The sequence below is a fragment of the Oncorhynchus kisutch genome, linkage group LG4 (assembly GCF_002021735.2).
Source record: "Oncorhynchus kisutch isolate 150728-3 linkage group LG4, Okis_V2, whole genome shotgun sequence".
NCBI lineage: Eukaryota > Metazoa > Chordata > Actinopteri > Salmoniformes > Salmonidae > Oncorhynchus > Oncorhynchus kisutch.
Window position 1 is genome coordinate 35,684,593 of NC_034177.2, and position 21,437 is coordinate 35,706,029.

General features: G+C 40.7%; 1 protein-coding gene and 1 long non-coding RNA gene across 2 annotated transcripts in view; one reads left to right on the forward strand and one right to left on the reverse strand.

Annotated features, from left to right (window-relative positions):
- The window catches only part of LOC109889479 (GTPase HRas-like), a 36,300-nt gene extending 26,650 nt beyond the window's left edge, over positions 1-9,650 (reverse strand). Inside the window, exon 1 of the mRNA XM_020480921.2 lies at positions 9,260-9,650. The gene's annotated coding sequence lies outside the window, so the exon portion shown is untranslated. The remainder of the gene's footprint in view (positions 1-9,259) is intronic.
- A 281-nt stretch (positions 9,651-9,931) lies between these two features.
- Positions 9,932-15,292, forward strand: LOC109888678 (uncharacterized). Its single transcript, XR_002255178.2, has 3 exons — positions 9,932-10,017; positions 10,514-10,667; positions 14,220-15,292. It is a non-coding gene; the product is annotated as an uncharacterized LOC109888678 (long non-coding RNA).
- Positions 15,293-21,437: the final 6,145 nt, after the last annotated feature.

Consider the following 21,437-nt stretch of genomic DNA (forward strand, 5'->3'; position numbering starts at 1 on the left):
TTGCAACCTTCCGGTCACTAGGCTACCCTGCCGCCCCGGCTAAATACACCTGGCCTGTGTGCTATAAATGTGCATGCATTCCATATATAACCAGTGTTCTTACAGTGATTTACTGTAACAGCAAAGTAAAGACTTTAAAATCTGCAATAAATAAATATTGCACTTTATTTGAAGTGCTTTGTGTTTTTTTTGGCAAAATACCACATAAAAAATAAAAATAAAAAGTGGCAAGGTCTGATGTTTCAGGTTGACTCTCAAAATCACACTTATTATTAAAGAAAAGTCCACAACAATGCTTAAACCACATCAGGGCACCATTTGAGGTCTAGTAAAAATGAGACAGATTTTTTTGTGTAGTTAACCTTTAATTCAGGTGTGCACCAGCCAGACAGCTGTGTTTGGCTAGTGGCGTGTCTTTAGCCACATGTGGAGTTTTCAAAGCAAATGGCCACTGGATTGATGCAAATAACCATGATTATGCAAGGTTGGCATAGGCTACGTTGTAGTTACCTTTTAATTGACTGCAAAAAAACTAAAATGGTTATGCTATCACTAGCGATGCTAACGGCCACACAAGTGGTAAACATATAGCAGGGCTTGATATTCCGGTAAATTTGCCAGTAGCACACCAGGCCAAAGCTACTGGCCCCATATGAAAAGAAAATTCCATCCCAGGTCAAGATCTGACAGGAAAACAAATGATGCGCACATAACTTCATCTGCTAAATCATCTGCTATCTTCCATTTGCAAACTGAGCAACTACTGGGTTCATACAGACATCGACAAGTCAAATTCAAGGACTGTCAAGGACTTTTCCCAAGCACTTAAATTGCAATTTTCGAGGACTTACCATGATATATTTTATTGTTGTAGTAACGCCATTTTGTGGGGAAAATGATTGGCTGCACCCCTACCCCGTGATGTGAAATCAATAGATTAAGGCCTAATACATTTCAATTGACTGATTTATTGCTATAAACTAACTCAGTAAAAATATTTTACATTGTTGCATGTTATGTTTATATTTTTGTTCAGTACAGGCAGCACGCTCCCGACACAAACACACTAATGAAGCCTGTCCACATGTGGTATCTAGTCAGTCTCGCCATTTGGGATGTTGAAGAGTTATTGAGGGGTTACTGTGTCATGTTTTAAAATGAGAAAGCGACCAATTATAATTTTTGGAACACTATGGAAACACTACCAAGTTCAAGCCAACATTCAATGATTTTACAGCAACATGCGCAGCAGACTAGCACAACGCCATTCAATTGAAATGGTGGTTAACAAACAAAAGCACCTACCTCATAAAAACTGATCAGAAATTAAATCAAGAAATAATTCTATTGGAGTAGTAGAACTTCTAAATTGGCTACCACAACATCCATGAATTTTCAAGGACTAAAGAGCCTAGAGGAAATGTCTGATTTTCAAGTTAGGCTTCCATGATGGTTGAATATTTACAATGGGCAATTCAGTCAAGACTTTTATTTTTTAAACCTGGTTTGCATACCCATTCTTGCCATAGCATTTACTGGTAGATATAACTTGGATCATATTCCCTACCCCTACCACTGTCTGTCTTCGCGCCACACAACAACCAGCTGTTTGAGAGCTGCACGCGCTCTCTGCCCGACAGATTATCTATAGGCTGTGTGCAGTGTGATTATTATTTTTTTTTTTATCGACAAAAACGAACAGCGTCGGAAATCCATCCGTTTTTAAAAATAAATCAGTTATTTAGCCTAGATTATTGAGCCCTGACAAACAGGGAGGGGCATACCAGTGCAGTTGTTGCATTTTCAGAATGTTGGTTCATTGTGAAACAAAAACTAACGTGACCAGGCACATTTTCACCTGCACCGTTGCATAGGGCTGGGAGATATGGCCTAAAAATGTTCTCAATTTCTAAAAACGTATTAGGTGATTCACAGTGCATTCTGACCCCTTGACCTTTTTTAGAACACGGAACCCAAACCAGTTGCACGCGTGCAACATCGTGCATAAATGTATTCTGTCCCCCCCACACCACATGCAATCACAACACCCAGGTTAAAATATCAAAACAAACTCCGAACCAATTATATTAATTTGGGGACAGGTCGAAAAGCATGAAACATTTATGGCAATTTAGCTAGCTAGCTTGCACTTGCTAGCTAATTTGTCCTATTTAGCTAGCTTTCTGTTCCTAGCTAATTTGTCCTGGGATATAAACATTGAGTTGTTATTTTACCTGAAATGCACAAGGTCCTCTACTCAGACAATTAATCCACACATAAAACGGTCAACCGGATCGTTTATAGTCATCTCTCCTCCTTCCAGGTCTTTTCTTCTCTGGACTTTATATTGTGATTGGTAACTTGAATAAATTAGGTGCATTAACACCACTGACCTCATTAGTCTTTCAGTCACCCACATGGGTATAACCAATGAGGAGATAGCACATGGGTACCTGCTTCTATAAACCAATGAGGAGATGGGAGAGGCAGAACTTGCAGCGCGATCTGCATTACAAATAGAACTGACTTATATTTTAGCCCTTGGCAACGCAGATGCTCATTGGCGCGCACGAGCAGTGTGGGTGCAATAATTGAATAATATAGATTTCTACATTTATTTTGCAATGCTCATGCATGGTGTAGTCGGGGTATAAGGTTGTAACGTAACAAAATGTGGAAATAGTCAAGGGACCTGAATACTTTAATAATGCACTGTATACCTTGATTTTTACAAATGTATTCCAAAATAAGAGTTGTACAATTGAAAGGTCAAATACACCAGATGTTAAACAGTCAGCAACAATCTAATGAATTCAGGGCTTGTGAACTTATACCTAGGCTGAATATAAGCCTTCTACAAACTTAAGACCCACTAATAATTTATTTTGCAATAATCACTTATCTGGCTTTCAAGTCTATGAGAATACGATAAAAAACAAAACAAATCTAACTAGAACCACGCATAATGCACATTCACTAATAATGACAAACTTTTTGTAGCGAGTATTGGCTTACAGAAAATTAACACAGGCCTCATCAACAATCAAGCTTACGTGCTAGTGATTAGCCAGCTAATCTTTAGCCAACTTGGATCTATTTGCTAGCTAACCGTATCGAACCCTATCTTTAGGGATGGATAATGGGAGCACTGGATAGTGAGTAACCCCATTACATTCATGGCTCATCCATTTGAACACAATGTGAAGATAGAAGCCTGCATCTCCTATGAATAGGGTCACAGTTCAGTCAGTCAACTAATCAAGATCCTTGGAGTCAAGAACGCAGGGGGGGGGTTAATGAGTGAGAGTGCAGTGCCCTCTCTCTTCTCCCCAATAAAACGCTGTGTGTAGAAGAGAATAGAAGTGAGGGCCCTAGTCTCAAAATAGACAGCCTCTTAGCAAAATATGACCTTTTTCCTTGCTGGGTCCTCCTTTCAGATTGTTAACCAGGGATCATCTCACACACAAACACGAGACAGGACCATCAGTGGACAGAGTCGCTCTCTATTCAGCTCTATGACAATAGAAAGCAGCTGGAAGACCAACCATTCAATCCATTAGTCAACAATCCCTAACACAAAGCCACATGCCCAAGCATTAGAGGGGCCTTGTCCCTCAGGTAGCTTCGGCTACCCCTCATCAAGTGCAACAAACCACCTCAATGCCCGTTATGTGAATGGAACCCTTTCTAAATCTGACCGTGTCCATATCAATGGTTTATCTAGCTTGAGTGTAAATGAGTAGAGAACTTCCATTGGCATCATTGCTTTTTGTATTAACCTGTTACTCATGGGGTATTGATGTCATGCTTCTTGAATCATTCTTTATCAGACCACTGATTTGTCATCCACTCATTTTAGTGTACTGTACTACTAAGCACCATATTACTAGGCACCGCTAGGCTACTGTATTACTAAGCACCGCCAGGCTACTGTATTACTAATAAGCATCAACATCATAAACAAAAATAGGAAGTTATCATCAAAACACCCGATGACTGACAATGTGTGAATCTGACCTGCAATGAATGGCATGTATGATTATACAGTGTGAAAATATATAATCCATAAAGGTCTCTATAGACATCACTCCAGCGATCAATGTGCCTGCGCGTGCATTTTGGAGCAGCGTGCACTTCTGCATTCCACCCAGAAAGGAAGTCTGCCTTGTGTAGTGTATATCTACTAGGGGGCTTGGGATGTCTGAGTAGCTTACCAAGTAAGAGGGTCCAAGGCACTCTGACAGAAGCTAGTGATGACATTCCGGATCCGGTGTTATGTGCCTTTTGTTTACAAATACTAGCTAGTATGGTGTTCTATTTTGTACTTTTTACCCATCCCCCCCCCCAATTTCATGATATCCAATTGGTAGTTACAGTCTTGTCCCATAGCTGCAACTCCTGTACGGACTCAGAGAGGTGAAGGTAGAGAGCCATGCATCCACCGAAACACGACCCCCCAAGCTGCACTAGTTCTTGACACACTTCTCGCAAAACCCAGGAGCCAGCCGCATCAACGTGTCAGAGGAAAAACCATACAGCTGGCACCCTAAAGCCAGCGTGCATGCGCCTAGCGGCCACAAGGAGTCGTCGCTAGAGCGCGATGGGACAAGGACAAACTAGCCAAACCCTCCCCTAACCCGGACGACGCTGGGCCAATTGTGTGCTGCCTCATGGGTCTTCTGGTCACGGCCGGCTGCGACACAGCTTAGGATCGAACCCGGATGCAGTGCCTTAGACCACTCCGCCAGTCAGGAGGCCCAGACACTTAAGGATTTAACAAGTTACAGAGGCAAACATGTCTCTCTACGAATTGGAAGACCTTGAACGGCTCTTAATACTCAGGAGGAGAAATAAAAACAAAAAAAAGCAAGAAAATGGTATGTTCGTCCAGTGAACACTATAAGAAGGGATGAGCTTGTCCATAGCTAAGTGCTGCAGAATGGCTGGCTATGACCCTTTGGTTTTTAGCGAGTGGCAGAACAAAGTATCGCAGCAAGTTAGGAGGGAGACGTGGGAATCTTCACACGAAGCAAGGTCGGTTCCCAACTCATTGCAGCTACCAAGGCCGGAGTGCATACCGGGGACCCAAACACAGTACATATGTCTAAGTGTGGGAAGAGGCATTCCCACAGAGTAAACCTGATGTGACCATATCCATGTAGATATGCTAAATGCATATGACTAATTATATATGGTGTGAAAATTATACCAATATAGAACTTGTAATTATATGCCTCATAAAAGTGATCTGGCATCCCAATAAGAGGATTGGGGCCTATGTCCAAAGCATAGGCCACACAGTTGTTACAGTACACAATAGTATTGAACGGGAACATGAAGGCTAACGGAAAAACTAATTTTATTCAAAAAGGTTCTGCCGGCCTTGATGTACGCAATAACCTAAAGGACTACTTCCTCATACCAACTGGTTGAGTGTATTTCCAAGATGCTGCAATCACGTGGCACACTACAATAAATGTGCAAAAATGTTGGTGTGGTACGGAAAACATGGGAGCATATATGTTCTCTTCCTCTGGGTGATGTCTGTTTCTAGGTCATGTTGTGAGCGACACACTTAGCTTCGCCGTTCGGATTTTGGCCTTTATCTTATTCACACATTACTAGTCACAATAAAGAGTACAATAATGAAAGTCACTTCATCCTCGTGTCATTTAAGTTTGTCATATTCTTTTAAGGCTAGACCCACAAGACATTTACATGGCCATGTACAACCTTGTGTTATGTGTAGTGACCTTTCAACATTTTAATGAGAACTTTCCTACTATGGTAAATAGGTGAGAATGACTGTCCAGCAGTATACAATAAGGACAGACCCACAAGACATTAACCTCATCTACTTCACATAGCTCATGTGCAAAGCAGTACAAGTTTACTGAGTGACTAATTAAGAAAACAGAATTGTTTTCTGTCACAAGTGCCAATAACCAGACAAAGAAAGACATTATAGAGCAAAAGGTCTGACATTTCTTTTATTTTTTCCCCAGGTGACGATCACAAGAGGACATAATGTCAGTGTCCTAAGGATCCTCCGCTGTCATCTTCAACCAGCCACTGGAGCTGGGTGGAGTTTGATGGAGTGCCAGGGAAGAGAGCAAGGGTGCACCTGGGCGGAGCATTAGGCGTTAGTGAGAGGGTCCGGGGACGTGATGAACTAGGCCGGGGAGATGATGAATCAATGGGCGATGAATCACCTGTAGATGGGCCCTAGTCCTGTCTACAATGCAATCCCTCTCCCAACGCCTATAAGCAGCAATCTCCATTGGCCCATTTTGAGTTAAAATGCTCACACAAAATAACTGATTTCATAAACAACTAGCACACAGTGTCTGTTTTCAGATGTTTGAACGGGCCCTGCTAATCATTATGATAAAAACAGGCACAGGATATTTCCAACTTACAATTTCTCCCATCTAGAAACGAGATGATTTCACATGTTCTAACTAGGTCTGCTAAACATATGATCAAAACATCAGCTGCATGACAAGAGTACATACCATATCTGGCATATGTCTGATGATGTTTCACGCAAACACGAAGCCACACTCCTTGTCTCCTTCACCTTTTTCTAATTGCGAACATACCGGTCCCGAATCATACTCCATTTTTCTTTGATATCAGTATCCGTATTCCAATTTGTGATATCTCCCTCCAGTGGTTATCTTTTACGTTCTTGTCCAAAAACAACTGCACTGAAGGGGTGTAGAGGTTATCGTATCATCTCACCTCCTTGCAGATGCTCCTTAAAACTGGACAGGCATAATTGCATGTAGCAAATGTTGAAATAAAAGCACAAAAAAAGGATGCTTGCAAGTAGAACAATAAGTAGATTAGCAGTTGCAGCACTTCCATCTCTTCTGTGTTTATATCTGAAGGGATGCGATTTAGATACAGGGCGGGACATCCATTGCAAACCTTACTCAATACTGCCCCTCAAGTCTTTGCAAGGAATGATATGGCGCTTCTCAATTTCCAGTTAGCAAAAAACTGTGTCAAAAGCCGTAGCGTATTACAAGGAGCTACGGCTTTTGTGACAAAAAACGACATTACAGCACTGCGCTACGCTCCGTAGCTTCCGTCTCTGTAGTGTGGATTTACCTTAAATCTCTTGGTCAACCCTACATGGATAATGTCATACCCCACTGAGTGGCAGTGAGAGGGTCATCATTAGTTACTACTGCCAAAGTCATAAACCCAGCCCACTTGGGTTGACTTTAAACCTAACCTCAACCACACAGCTTACTTTATGCCTAACCTTAAATTAAGACCAAGCTGTTTTTAGGAATTTCTACTATACAGCCAATTTTTACTTTGTGGCTGTGCTATCTAGTGGAAACCCGGTGAGAGTTGCTACACTTTGGCAGGCATAGATTGGGAGTAGCAATGTTGTTGAATGAGTGTTATATTTAGCCTTGTGTGGGCTATATATAGACTACACACAATACCATGCTTCTCTTTTATTTCAATGTCAGGCTACTAAAAAATATTGTTCCGCATGTACTCAATGCCTAAACTTTGAATATAAGCTAGGCAACATAGACAAACTTCTGACATTTGTCTGGTAGGACTGATAGTAAAAAATAAAAATAAAAAAGGGCCAATCATGATATCAGTGATCTTCAGGTTGAAAAAATAAATAAATAATCAGAGCTCTAGAAAGAAGCCAGAGTTCCTGATTTGGAATTCCGGGTTGGTTGCAGGCCCCCCAGTGTCCGGTCTGGTGCGTGGAGTCACGAGCGCTGCTGGTCGGCTACTGCGTAGCAACCAATGCCAAAAGCCCTGGTCTGCCCAAGAAAGCCTTTGTAAATTACGATCACCAGAAAGCCCCCCAAAAATATTGGATGTCTGTTTTCGGATCTAAAATTTGTTTATGATCAAGTTCGATTCCCACAGTGAATTATTTAAAGTTTGTTACAAATCAATATATTTAATTAAATAGTGATCCATTCTGACTACTACATTTGTCATCATACTGGACCACATGTTGACAGACAACCCACAGGCTGGCATGCTATGAGGAGACGCCATTTAACTCTCAGGCAGGATGAAAACGACTACATCGACCATGATCCTTTGCAAGTTACGGCCACTTTCACCATAACCCTTAGCAATTTTTGGGTGCCATTCAGCAATATGGCTCACTTCAAATTCAAATACTTCCGTATTCATGCCCGCCTGGAGATTTCCATAGGAATACGTGGATGATGTCAGCGTTATCCCTATCTACTGGTTTTACGGTGCTTTCAAGACAATTGGGAACTCTGAAAAAAACAAGGTTAAATCATGAGATCTGATATTTTCAAGCCGGAATGTCAGAGCTCTAGAAAGATGCTGTAAGTTTCCGACTTGGAATTTCGAGATGGATGACTGCATAAATATATATATATATATATATATTTTTTTAAAGAGTTCCCAGTTGTCTTATATACTCACAGAAGTCTAAGATTTCCGACTTCCCAGTTGTTTTGAACGCTGCATTAATGTCTATAGTTTTTCCCAGTCGGAGCTAGTTTTTTTCCCGTGTTCCCAGTTGTCTTGAACGCGGCATAACCGACTGTCTCTAGCCTAGAAATCAGTTATTCCTGGACCATGACCAAGCACGTCGGAATGGAATCGCGTTCTTAATCAAACGCCTAGTAATGGAATGCAACTTCCGCAGTGCTCCAATTCGGTTTTCACTGTGACTGGGCGTCACCCGCGTCTGTGTGGTCTACAAACTACAGACGCAGGGCGGCTGTGGAGCCCTCATTGACTGGCCATAACATTAAAAAAAAAATGGCAACAGTTTAACACTTGAATTTCTTGACAATGAAAATGTGCTTCCATGGTTTAGTTTACATATCGGCATTAAATGATCCTCCCCTGTCCGTGAAGTTTAGGCGGCGAGCCGGGATTTAGCCTACGAACTAAATATAGCCTATATCTGAGAAAATAGTAGTAAACAAATTATATAGCAATATGTTGAGTCAATGACCACGGAAACATCAGCTTGTTTGGCAAAACGTTAGGCTACACTTCCCAATGTTGTGCTTGCCAACGAGACAGCCTAATGCAGGCGTGAATGATGTCGTAAAAACACAAAATGTCAAGGTGCGCCGCAGTGGTTGGCGAGCTCGAACAGTTGTAGCACATTTTGGTCCCCTGTATGGGTTCCCCGGTCAATGCACAAACAACGTTGAGCGACACATTTCAAGAATCATACATTTGTGTAAGAGGTGAAAAATGTGCATGGAATACTTACAATAAGCAGAGCTCTACCCTAATTATCAAGAGGGCGAGGTGGTCTACTGGAAACAATGTATTATTACTCAGTAGCTTCTGAGCGTTCCAAGCGTTGAAGTCCAGATGGTGTTTCCTCAACGAATGTCTCAATAGTTTCGACAACAGAAATGTATGTTATTCCAGACACTGCAATTTTAAGTGAAATTTATCAAAGCATTCGTTCAGTGTTGTATGCGAGGTTAGCTCACGGCGAACAATGTGCTTCGAATAGGGAGAGGAGACTGTTAGAGTCCACGCCCAGCCCTGTATGAACCGCCCCGGCGAGAACAGTTCAGTTGCCTGTTTTGACCATCGTTAGTTAGCACATTGGGCGGTTTCCGTATAACTGCAAAATATAAAGGGGCAGTGTGGGCATACAGAATTACAACTACAAATTCTGTAGTCGCCAATCTTAACGTGATTTATGCAATTTCACATTTTCGAACCATAGCCCAGTCAGATAATGTAAACCTGGGAGCTTTAGTATTACATGTTTAATATTAATATGTGGCTGAATATGTAGACTAGAATGTGTGGTAACTTGTCATCGTAGTGTTGTTATCGATCATCCAATAAAAAAAATAGACTTAGACTACATATCCCAAGGGGCAAAGCCCCTTTTTATAACCGTATCCAGGAAGTCATTTGCCGTTGTCAAGCAAATTTGTGCGTGTCTTTGCAAATGCTCTCTGAAGAATGTGCACTTCACACGTTTACGAATGTAGCTAGCTATCTAAGGTAAGATAAAATACGACATTGGGTATTGGTGGATAACCAGAATGAAAAGTTATTTGTGATTCCATTTGGACTTTTAAATTAATTTGTTATCTGCAGCCAATCAACACGTCAACACATTTGTATGATATTGAGATGTTAGCCAGCTTCTTTTCATACTCAAGCCAGCAGAGCCAACCCCTAAGTGTGAGGTATCAGCTAGCGGACTAACAAGGCTAACTAACCGAATAGCCAGATAAGCGACTTCTTCTGACAGTATACCTCAGAATGTCTTGTTTAGTAATTTATGCAACAAGTATGTAGAAGTGGCGCTAGCTAGCAATGTCAACTTTTATATGCTTTGTTTTTAGTATCTTAGATATATTCTTAAATGGTTTCAATTGCAGTTACAGTAGCCACGTCACACTCATTTACACATACCAGCCATCTCACACACATAAATATGTTGACGCTTTCACTAACATATTATTATTATTCACCTTTATTTAATTGCTTCCAGGTGTCCGTGAGTGATGATTTGTTCCCAGGACTCCGTACCTTTGGCGCGGCCAGGCACAGAGAAGGTACTGGTGACTTAGCTGAGTGGGTCTGGTCAGATGAACCCAACCCCTGCTGCTTACAAGGACTCTGACTACCTCTCTACGGAAAAGCTGGTGAGGTTCTTATTGGGAAGGGATGTGTGGCCCTTTATGGGATATGGAAGCATGCCTCTTGACTACATTTAGGGCATTAAAACAATTATATAATTGTAGTTTGCACAAAACCTATACATTCCTATATTCGTATGCTTTTAAAGAACAAGCATGTGACTCCACAAATTAGCTAATGTTCTTAAACCATTAACATGCTCCATGACCTTGATTGCTGAGTGGACATATGGGGGGGATATTCATAAAAGTGTCACAAGCATCAGAGGTTGATGAATGGCACACTGGACGCTCAGGATGTAGGCCTAAGCACAGCATTAGAGAACATAAATGACACACACCCTCTGTCTATGTACGTAGAAGTCTTCATATTTAATACCCTGATATCAACATTAAGGCTAACATCAATAAGATAACATTTATTTTGTAATCTCTCCTTGCAGTGTCTGTTTTTTAAAATGTTTTTTATCAAAATGACAAAACAAACTCATTGCCCTTTCGTCAGTGTCACTGTTGAAATTATTTGGTGGGCTAGTTTATAAACGAGGACGTGGTGTGGTTGCCTGGTGCGAAACGCTATTAGCCTCTTCAGTGAAATTGGTCTCTGGAAAGGAGGAGACAGCTGGGTGCAACTAGTGAAATCTGGCCATTAAAGCTTTTGGGGAGATTTGGATTTATCTCTGATGTCTGTGCTTCCTTGTGAGTATGCTAAGCCAAAAGGCATGTAGTGCAAACACTCCCATCTATAATCATCTGTGGTGTGCAGTCAAAAATGAGATTTTCTTTAATATGTATTTGGTCATTCCATGGTCACATCACCATGCGGCAAATTAGTTAATAGAACAATGAGAAATAGTTCCAAACCTCTTTGCCTATACAAGCTAGTTTTCTGTTTTTCCCTCCCCACTCAGACACTCTTAGCAAAATTCTTGCTTGAGAAAATTGAAAACAATCACGGTAAGGTACTTAGTTGTTACCCACCAATTATTTGATATTGAGATATAACCATCTGCATTGGACGTTTAACCTAGAACCTGACTGCCTCCTCCAGTAACAGACAGACAGACAATAGTCACAGTCACTTGGATCTTTATTACTTTTTCATGGGTCAAATTTTGAAAGTTTTCATTGCCTGTTTGACGCCAAAAGCAAGAGTAATTACCGTAAAGTGCTTTTTTAATGAAGCAGCCAGTTGAGGACTTGTGAGGCGTCTGTTTCTCAAACTAGACACTCCAATGTACTTGTCCTCTTGCTCAGTTGTGCACCAGGGCCTCCCACTCCTCTTTCTATTCTGGTTAGGGCCAGTTTGCGCTGTTCCGTGAAGGGAGTAGTGCACAGCGTTGTACGAGATCTTCAGTCTTTGGCAATTTCTCGCATGGAATAGCCTTAATTTCTCTGAAAAAAAATAGACTAAGGAGTTTCAGAAGAAAGTGCTTTGTTTCTAGCCATTTTGAGCCTGTAATCGAACCCACAAATGCTGATGCTCCAGATACTCAACTAGTCTAAAGAAGGACAGTTTTATTGATCCTTTAATCGGAACAACAGTTTTCAGCTGTGCTAACATAATTGCAAAATGGTCTTCTAATGATCAATTAGCCTTTTAAAATGATAAACTTGGAATAGCTAACACAACGTGCCATTGGAACACAGGAGTGATGGTTGCTGATAATGGGCCTCTGTGCACCTATGTAGATATTCCCTTAAAAATCAGCCATTTCCAGTTACAATAGTCATTTACAACATTAACAATGTCTACACAGTATTTCTGATCAATTTGATGTTATTTTAATGGACAAAAAATGTGCTTTTCTTTCAAATACAAGGACATTTCTAAGTGACCCAAAACTTTTGAACGGTAGTGTGTGTGTATACAGTGGGGAGAACAAGTATTTGATACACTGCCGATTTTGCAGGTTTTCCTACTTACAAAGCATGTAGAGGTCTGTCATTTTGATCATAGGTACACTTCAACTGTGAGAGACGGAATCTAAAACAAAAATCCAGAAAATCACATTGTATGATTTTTTTATTTATTATTTTTTAATTTTTTATTGCATGACATAAGTATTTGATCACCTGCAAACCAGTAAGAATTCCGGCTCTCACAGACCTGTTAGTTTTTCTTTAAGAAGCCCTCCTGTTCTCCACTAATTACCTGTATTATCTGCACCTGCTTGAACTCGTTACCTGTATAAAACACACCTGTTCACTCACTCAATCAAACAGACTCCAACCTCTCCACAATGGCCAAGACCAGAGAGCTGTGTAAGGACATCAGGGATACAAATGTAGACCTGCACAAGGCTGGGATGGGCTACAGGACAATAGGCAGGCAGCTTGGTGAGAAGGCAACAACTGTTGGCGCAATTATTAGAAAATGGAAGAAGTTCAAGATGACGGTCAATCACCCTCGGTCTGGGGCTCCATGCAAGATCTCACCTCGTGGGGCATCAATGATCATGAGGAAGGTGAGGGATCAGCCCAGAACTACACGGCAGGACCTGAAGAGAGCTGGGACCACAGTCTCAAAGAAAACCATTAGTAACACACTACGCCGTCATGGATTAAAATCCTGCAGCGCACGCAAGGTCCCCCTGCTCAAGCCAGCGCATGTCCAGGCCCGTCTGAAGTATGCCAATGACCATCTGGATGATCCAGAGGAGGAATGGGAGAAGGTCATGTGGTCTGATGAGACAAAAATATAGCTTTTTGGTCTAAACTCCACTTGCCATGTTTGGGGGAAGAAGAAGGATGAGTACAACCCCAAGAACACCATCCCAACCGTGAAGCATGGAGGTGGAAAACATCATTCTTTGGGGATGCTTTTCTGCAAAGGGGACAGCACGACTGCACCGTATTGAGGGGAGGATGGATGGGGCCATGTATCGTGAGATCTTGGCCAACAACCTCCTTCCCTCAGTAAGAGCATTGAAGATGGGTCGTGGCTGGGTCTTCCAGCATGACAACGACCCGAAACACACAGCCAGGGCAACTAAGGAGTGGCTCCGTAAGAAGCATCTCAAGGTCCAGGAGTGGCCTAGCCAGTCTCCAGACCTGAACCCAATAGAACATATTTGGAGGGAGCTGAAAGTCTGTACAGCAACAGCCCCGAAACCTGAAGGATCTGGAGAAGGTCTGTATGGAGGAGTGGGCCAAAATCCCTGCTGCTGTGGGTGCAAACCTGGGCAAGAACTACAGGAAACGTATGATCTCTGTACGTGCAAACAAAGGTTTCTGTACCAAATATTAAGTTCTGCTTTTCTGATGTATCAAATACTTATGTCATGCAATAAAATGCAAATGAATTACTTAAAAATCATACAATGTGATTTTCTGGATTTTTGTTTTAGATTCCGTCTCTCACAGTTGAAGTGTACCTATGATAAAAAAAAATACAGACCTCTACATGCTTTGTAAGTAGGAAAACCTGCAAAATCGGCAGTGTATCAAATACTTGTTCTCCCCACTGTGTGTGTGTGTGTGTGTGTGTGTGTGTGTATATCTATATATAACTATAAAAAGAAACTTGTGCTCACTGTCAACTGCGTTTATTTTCAGCAAACTTAACATGTGGAGAAACGTCATCAGTGCGTGCTCTGCAAGAAATGCAGTGGATGAAGGCGCAGCAAGAGCATGGTGAACGGATAGAGGTGATAATGGACAGCGAGGAAGAAGGAGAAGAGCCAGGTGTAGTGGGAAGAAGCGTGTTGAGGAAGAATGGCGTCAGACATGATAAGGAGGAATCTGGGCCAATAGGAGTGACATTTTGGGAGAAAGTGGGCCCCAGCCTATTGGCAGATCCATTTGTGGTTTCAGGGTGGGTGAGAAAGGAGTTGTAGGCAATTGAATCAGTGAAGTAACCTGTAGCGGACTTGTGATACTATATGTTTTTGTGTTTTTTCTGATCAGAGGGAGCAGGCGCTACCACGTTGTTTCTGGTGCAATGGTCATGTTTCAGCAGTGTGTAGAAGGGAGATTCCAAGATGTGGGATGTGTGCAGTAGTGCATGGGACAGAGTATTGTGTAATTTCGGTGGATAAAGTTGTATGTGTCAACTGTAGGGATGCCCTTGTTGCTGGGGATCTGAAGTGTCCTGGGCGACAGAGGCAGGTTGAAGTGGCCAGAGTCAGAGTAGTGCAGAGGGTGTCGTATGCTGAGGCAGTGAAGGAAGTGGAGGGGGATGAGTCAAGGGTGAGGGATCCTGAGAGGATCCCAGTGAGTAGTAGATTTGTGCCAGCACAGAGGGATAGGGTAACGAGTGAGTTATGCTTCAGTAAGGTTGGCTTCTTAGTGTTCATACTGTAGCAATGGTTATCAACTGTACCGCAGAAATGGAATGTAACTCACAGCAAATAGATGTTGTGGTGGCAGCTGCAGAGAAGGGTATACGAGATTTGACTTCAGAAGAGTTACAGGGTGTGTTGAGGGGTGGTGGCCCGTCCTCCCAGGCCATCAAAGTAGTGGAATAGTGTAGGTGGCATCTGCAGAGAGGTACCTGGGTGTATGAGTTAATGGGGTGCTGATTTTTATTTATATGAAATAGTGGTATATAGGTATAGGGTTAAATAGTGGTGTATAGGTATAGGGTTAAATAGTGGTGTGTATATAGGTGTAGGGTTAAATAGTGGTGTGTGTATAGGTATAGGGTTAAATAGTGGTGTGTATATAGGTGTAGGGTTAAATAGTGGTGTGTATATAGGTGTAGGGTTAAATAGTGGTGTGTATATAGGTGTAGGGTTAAATAGTGGTGTGTGTATATAGGTGTAGGGTTAAATAGTGGTGTGTGTATATAGGTGTAGGGTTAAATAGTGGTGTGTATATAGGTGTAGGGTTAAATAGTGGTGTGTATATAGGTATAGGGTTAAATAGTGGTGTGTATATAGGTATAGGGTTAAATAGTGGTGTGTATATAGGTGTAGGGTTAAATAGTGGTGTGTATATAGGTATAGGGTTAAATAGTGGTGTGTATATAGGTATAGGGTTAAATAGTGGTGTGTATATAGGTGTAGGGTTAAATAGTGGTGTGTGTATATAGGTGTAGGGTTAAATAGTGGTGTGTATATAGGTGTAGGGTTAAATAGTGGTGTGTATATAGGTATAGGGTTAAATAGTGGTGTGTATATAGGTGTAGGGTTAAATAGTGGTGTGTATATAGGTGTAGGGTTAAATAGTGGTGTGTATATAGGTATAGGGTTAAATAGTGGTGTGTATATAGGTATAGGGTTAAATAGTGGTGTGTATATAGGTGTAGGGTTAAATAGTGGTGTGTATATAGGTATAGGGTTAAATAGTGGTGTGTATATAGGTATAGGGTTAAATAGTGGTGTGTGTATATAGGTGTAGGGTTAAATAGTGGTGTGTATATAGGTGTAGGGTTAAATAGTGGTGTGTGTATATAGGTGTAGGGTTAAATAGTGGTGTGTATATAGGTGTAGGGTTAAATAGTGGTGTGTATATAGGTATAGGGTTAAATAGTGGTGTGTATATAGGTATAGGGTTAAATAGTGGTGTGTATATAGGTGTAGGGTTAAATAGTGGTGTGTATATAGGTATAGGGTTAAATAGTGGTGTGTATATAGGTATAGGGTTAAATAGTGGTGTGTGTATATAGGTGTAGGGTTAAATAGTGGTGTGTATATAGGTGTAGGGTTAAATAGTGGTGTGTATATAGGTGTAGGGTTAAATAGTGGTGTGTATATAGGTGTAGGGTTAAATAGTGGTGTGTATATAGGTGTAGGGTTAAATAGTGGTGTGTGTATATAGGTATAGGGTTAAATAGTGGTGTGTATATAGGTATAGGGTTAAATAGTGGTGTGTGTATATAGGTATAGGGTTAAATAGTGGTGTGTATATAGGTGTAGGGTTAAATAGTGGTGTGTGTATATAGGTGTAGGGTTAAATAGTGGTGTGTATATAGGTGTAGGGTTAAATAGTGGTGTGTGTATATAGGTATAGGGTTAAATAGTGGTGTGTATATAGGTATAGGGTTAAATAGTGGTGTGTGTATATAGGTATAGGGTTAAATAGTGGTGTGTATATAGGTGTAGGGTTAAATAGTGGTATATAGGTATAGGGTTAAATAGTGGTGTGTATATAGGTGTAGGGTTAAATAGTGGTGTGTATATAGGTGTAGGGTTAAATAGTGGTGTGTGTATATAGGTATAGGGTTAAATAGTGGTGTGTATATAGGTATAGGGTTAAATAGTGGTGTGTGTATATAGGTATAGGGTTAAATAGTGGTGTGTATATAGGTGTAGGGTTAAATAGTGGTATATAGGTATAGGGTTAAATAGTGGTGTGTATATAGGTGTAGGGTTAAATAGTGGTGTGTGTATATAGGTGTAGGGTTAAATAGTGGTGTGTGTATATAGGTGTAGGGTTAAATAGTGGTGTGTGTATATAGGTGTAGGGTTAAATAGTGGTGTGTATATAGGTGTAGGGTTAAATAGTGGTGTGTATATAGGTGTAGGGTTAAATAGTGGTGTGTATATAGGTATAGGGTTAAATAGTGGTGTGTATATAGGTGTAGGGTTAAATAGTGGTGTGTATATAGGTATAGGGTTAAATAGTGGTGTGTATATAGGTATAGGGTTAAATAGTGGTGTGTATATAGGTGTAGGGTTAAATAGTGGTGTGTGTATATAGGTGTAGGGTTAAATAGTGGTGTGTGTATATAGGTATAGGGTTAAATAGTGGTGTGTGTATATAGGTGTAGGGTTAAATAGTGGTGTGTGTATATAGGTATAGGGTTAAATAGTGGTGTGTGTGTATATAGGTATAGGGTTAAATAGTGGTGTGTGTGTATATAGGTATAGGGTTAAATAGTGGTGTGTATATATAGGTATAGGGTTAAATAGTGGTGTGTATATAGGTGTAGGGTTAAATAGTGGTGTGTATATAGGTGTAGGGTTAAATAGTGGTGTGTATATAGGTGTAGGGTTAAATAGTGGTGTGTATATAGGTGTAGGGTTAAATAGTGGTGTGTATATAGGTGTAGGGTTAAATAGTGGTGTGTATAGTGTAGGGTTAATAGTGGTGTGTAGTGGTGTATATAGGTGTAGGGTTAAATAGTGGTGTGTATATAGGTGTAGGGTTAAATAGTGGTGTGTGTGTATATAGGTGTAGGGTTAAATAGTGGTGTGTGTGTATATAGGTGTAGGGTTAAATAGTGGTGTGTGTGTATATAGGTGTAGGGTTAAATAGTGGTGTGTGTATATAGGTGTAGGGTTAAATAGTGGTGTGTGTGTATATAGGTGTAGGGTTAAATAGTGGTGTGTGTATATAGGTATAGGGTTAAATAGTGGTGTGTATATAGGTATAGGGTTAAATAGTGGTGTGTGTATATAGGTGTAGGGTTAAATAGTGGTGTGTATATAGGTGTACAGTGTCTCCTGACCCCTCCTGTCTCAGCCTCCAGTATTTATGCTGCAGTAGTTTATGTGTCGGGGGGCTGGGGTCAGTTTGTTATATCTGGAGTACTTCTCCTGTCCTATTCGGTGTCCTGTGTGAATCTAAGTGTGCGTTCTCTAATTCTCTCCTTCTCTCTTTCTTTCTCTCTCTCGGAGGACCTGAGCCCTAGGACCATGCCCCAGGACTACCTGACATGATGACTCCTTGCTGTCCCCAGTCCACCTGGCCATGCTGCTGCTCCAGTTTCAACTTCCACCTGACTGTGCTGCTGCTCTAGTTTCAACTGTTCTGCCTTATTATTATTCGACCATGCTGGTCATTTATGAACATTTGAACATCTTGGCCATGTTCTGTTATAATCTCCACCCGGCACAGCCAGAAGAGGACTGGCCACCCCACATAGCCTGGTTCCTCTCTAGGTTTCTTCCTAGGTATTGGCCTTTCTAGGGAGTTTTTCCTAGCCACCGTGCTTCTACACCTGCATTGCTTGCTGTTTGGGGTTTTAGGCTGGGTTTCTGTACAGCACTTTGAGATATCAGCTGATGTACGAAGGGCTATATAAATAAATTTGATTTGATTTGTGTAGGGTTAAATAGTGGTGTGTGTATATAGGTGTAGGGTTAAATAGTGGTGTGTATATAGGTGTAGGGTTAAATAGTGGTGTGTATATAGGTGTAGGGTTAAATAGTGGTGTGTGTATATAGGTGTAGGGTTAAATAGTGGTGTGTATATAGGTGTAGGGTTAAATAGTGGTGTGTGTATATATAGGTATAGGGTTAAATAGTGGTGTGTATATAGGTGTAGGGTTAAATAGTGGTGTGTGTATATATAGGTATAGGGTTAAATAGTGGTGTGTATATAGGTGTAGGGTTAAATAGTGGTGTGTGTATATAGGTATAGGGTTAAATAGTGGTGTGTATATAGGTGTAGGGTTAAATAGTGGTGTGTATATAGGTGTAGGGTTAAATAGTGGTGTGTATATAGGTGTAGGGTTAAATAGTGGTGTGTGTATATAGGTATAGGGTTAAATAGTGGTATATAGGTATAGGGTTAAATAGTGGTGTGTATATAGGAATAGGGTTAAATAGTGGTGTGTGTATATAGGAATAGGGTTAAATAGTGGTGTGTGTATATAGGTATAGGGTTAAATAGTGGTGTGTGTATATAGGTATAGGGTTAAATAGTGGTGTGTGTATATAGGTATAGGGTTAAATAGTGGTTTGTGTATATAGGTATAGGGTTAAATAGTGGTTTGTGTATATAGGTATAGGGTTAAATAGTGGTTTGTGTATATAGGTATAGGGTTAAATAGTGGTGTGTATATAGGTATAGGGTTAAATAGTGGTGTGTGTATATAGGTATAGGGTTAAATAGTGGTGTGTATATAGGTGTAGGGTTAAGTTTTTCCTTTTAGGAACAGGAATAATGAAGATAATTTAATGTTGGTAGGTCGTGACTGGGTTCACATTTTAGTACAGTAGGGGGAGGTGTATGCACCTTTAAGTTGGATTCGATCCGCCAACCCAATCCCAAAGAAGAAGGTGTGGTTCCGGAGTTAATTAAGCAATTAATATCTATCATGCTAGGGTTATGTATGAAAATGCTGGGCAGGCCATTATGTTGGCTACCATGGCTTTGACCCCATAGGATGACAATGCACCCATCCACAGGGCTTGAGTGGTTTTTAATGGTTTGATGAGCATGAAAACGATGTAAACCATATGCCATGTCCTTTTCAGTCACCAGATCTCAACCCAATTGAACACTTATGGGAGTTTCTGGAGTGGTGCCTCAGACAGTGTTTTTCCGCCACCATCAACAAAACACCAAATGATGGAATTTCTCATGGAAGAATGGTGTCGCATCCCTCCAATAGAGTTCCAGACACTTGTAGAATCTATGCCAAGGTACATTGAAGCTCTTCTGGCTCGTAGTGACCCAACGCCCTGTTAAGACACTTTATGTTGCCATTTCCTTTATTTTGGCAGTTACTTGTAACATACAGTGAGCTCCAAAAGTATTGGGACAATGATATATTTTGTTGGATGCATTTGCTGTTTGTTTTGGATGTTTGTTTTCAGATTATTTTGTTCCCAATAGAAATTAATGGTAAATAATGTATTGTGTCATTTTGGAGTCACTTTTATTGTAAATAAGAATATAATATGTTTCTAAACACTTCTATATTAATGTGGATGTAACCATGATTTCAGTGCTGGAGTACATAGCCAAAACAACAAAAAATGTGTCGCTATCCCAATACTTTTGGAGCTGTATTTTTGCAGTATTTGCAATTATAGGGGACTGTGTACTGTATATTTGACTGTATATGACGTGTATGTGAACAGTACTGTATGTGAATCCTTGTTTTAATCAAACATGAAGTGGGCATTATGCAATACCAACTGTAGGTGTGAAATGTACAGTGTTGACAGACTCACACATGATGTGTTCATGTTATGTGTATTGACTCATAGTATAGATAAATTAAGACAATCACAATCTACACAGACATGGTTTACTGTTAGACAGATAAAGGCCAGACAAAAAAACATACCGTGGCTGTGTGATGCACACAACCAGGGGTTGGAACCAGTTCAGGGAACTGCACAGAAAATTTGAGGAAACATATGTTTTTCAAGGAACAGAATCAGAACCGGGAACGAAAGTGATCTATTCCGGAACAGAAACATTATTTTAAAATAATGGGAATCGGTTAATATCGATATTTTACATTCCGGGAATTTATTCCTATCCCACAAAAAATTGCAACATAAGCCCAATGCAAAGCCCTCACTGTCACTCAGAAACGTATTCCAGTGTCTGCCTGCCAGCTGAAAATCTTTGTGTGTGTGTGTAGGCTACCCCCCTCCGAAACATAGGCTACTGTAGCCTACTGACGTTACAACCGTGATTCAGAAATTAGAGAAGAATGGATTAACTTTTTCAATGCTAGTTAAGGATACTGTAGTTATCACATTTCATATTGTTATTAACTACAAAAAGCTAAGACGTGTTTTTATTTTAATTCTGGTGCCGCTCTGCACACACAAGCTTGTTAGCTAGCTATCTAGCTAGCTTCTCTGGTCTAACATTAAGCCAACTCACTGAAGTTCAAAGACATTCAAAGTTCCTTCATAGAAGCTGCTCCTCCATAGGTATAATTCTGTGAGCCTAATTCCGATAATGCATAACAGCAAGAGTTCCAGCGCTTCAAGTCAAGTCTCCTCCACCTCCACCCTCGCTATTCCGCTCCATAGCAAGCTGCTCTATCCGATTAGCTATGTAATTTAATGTCGAGCAAAAAAAATGTTGATTTCAGAAGTTTATAAAGGAACCATTACTTTTTTGGGGGTTCGAACTGGT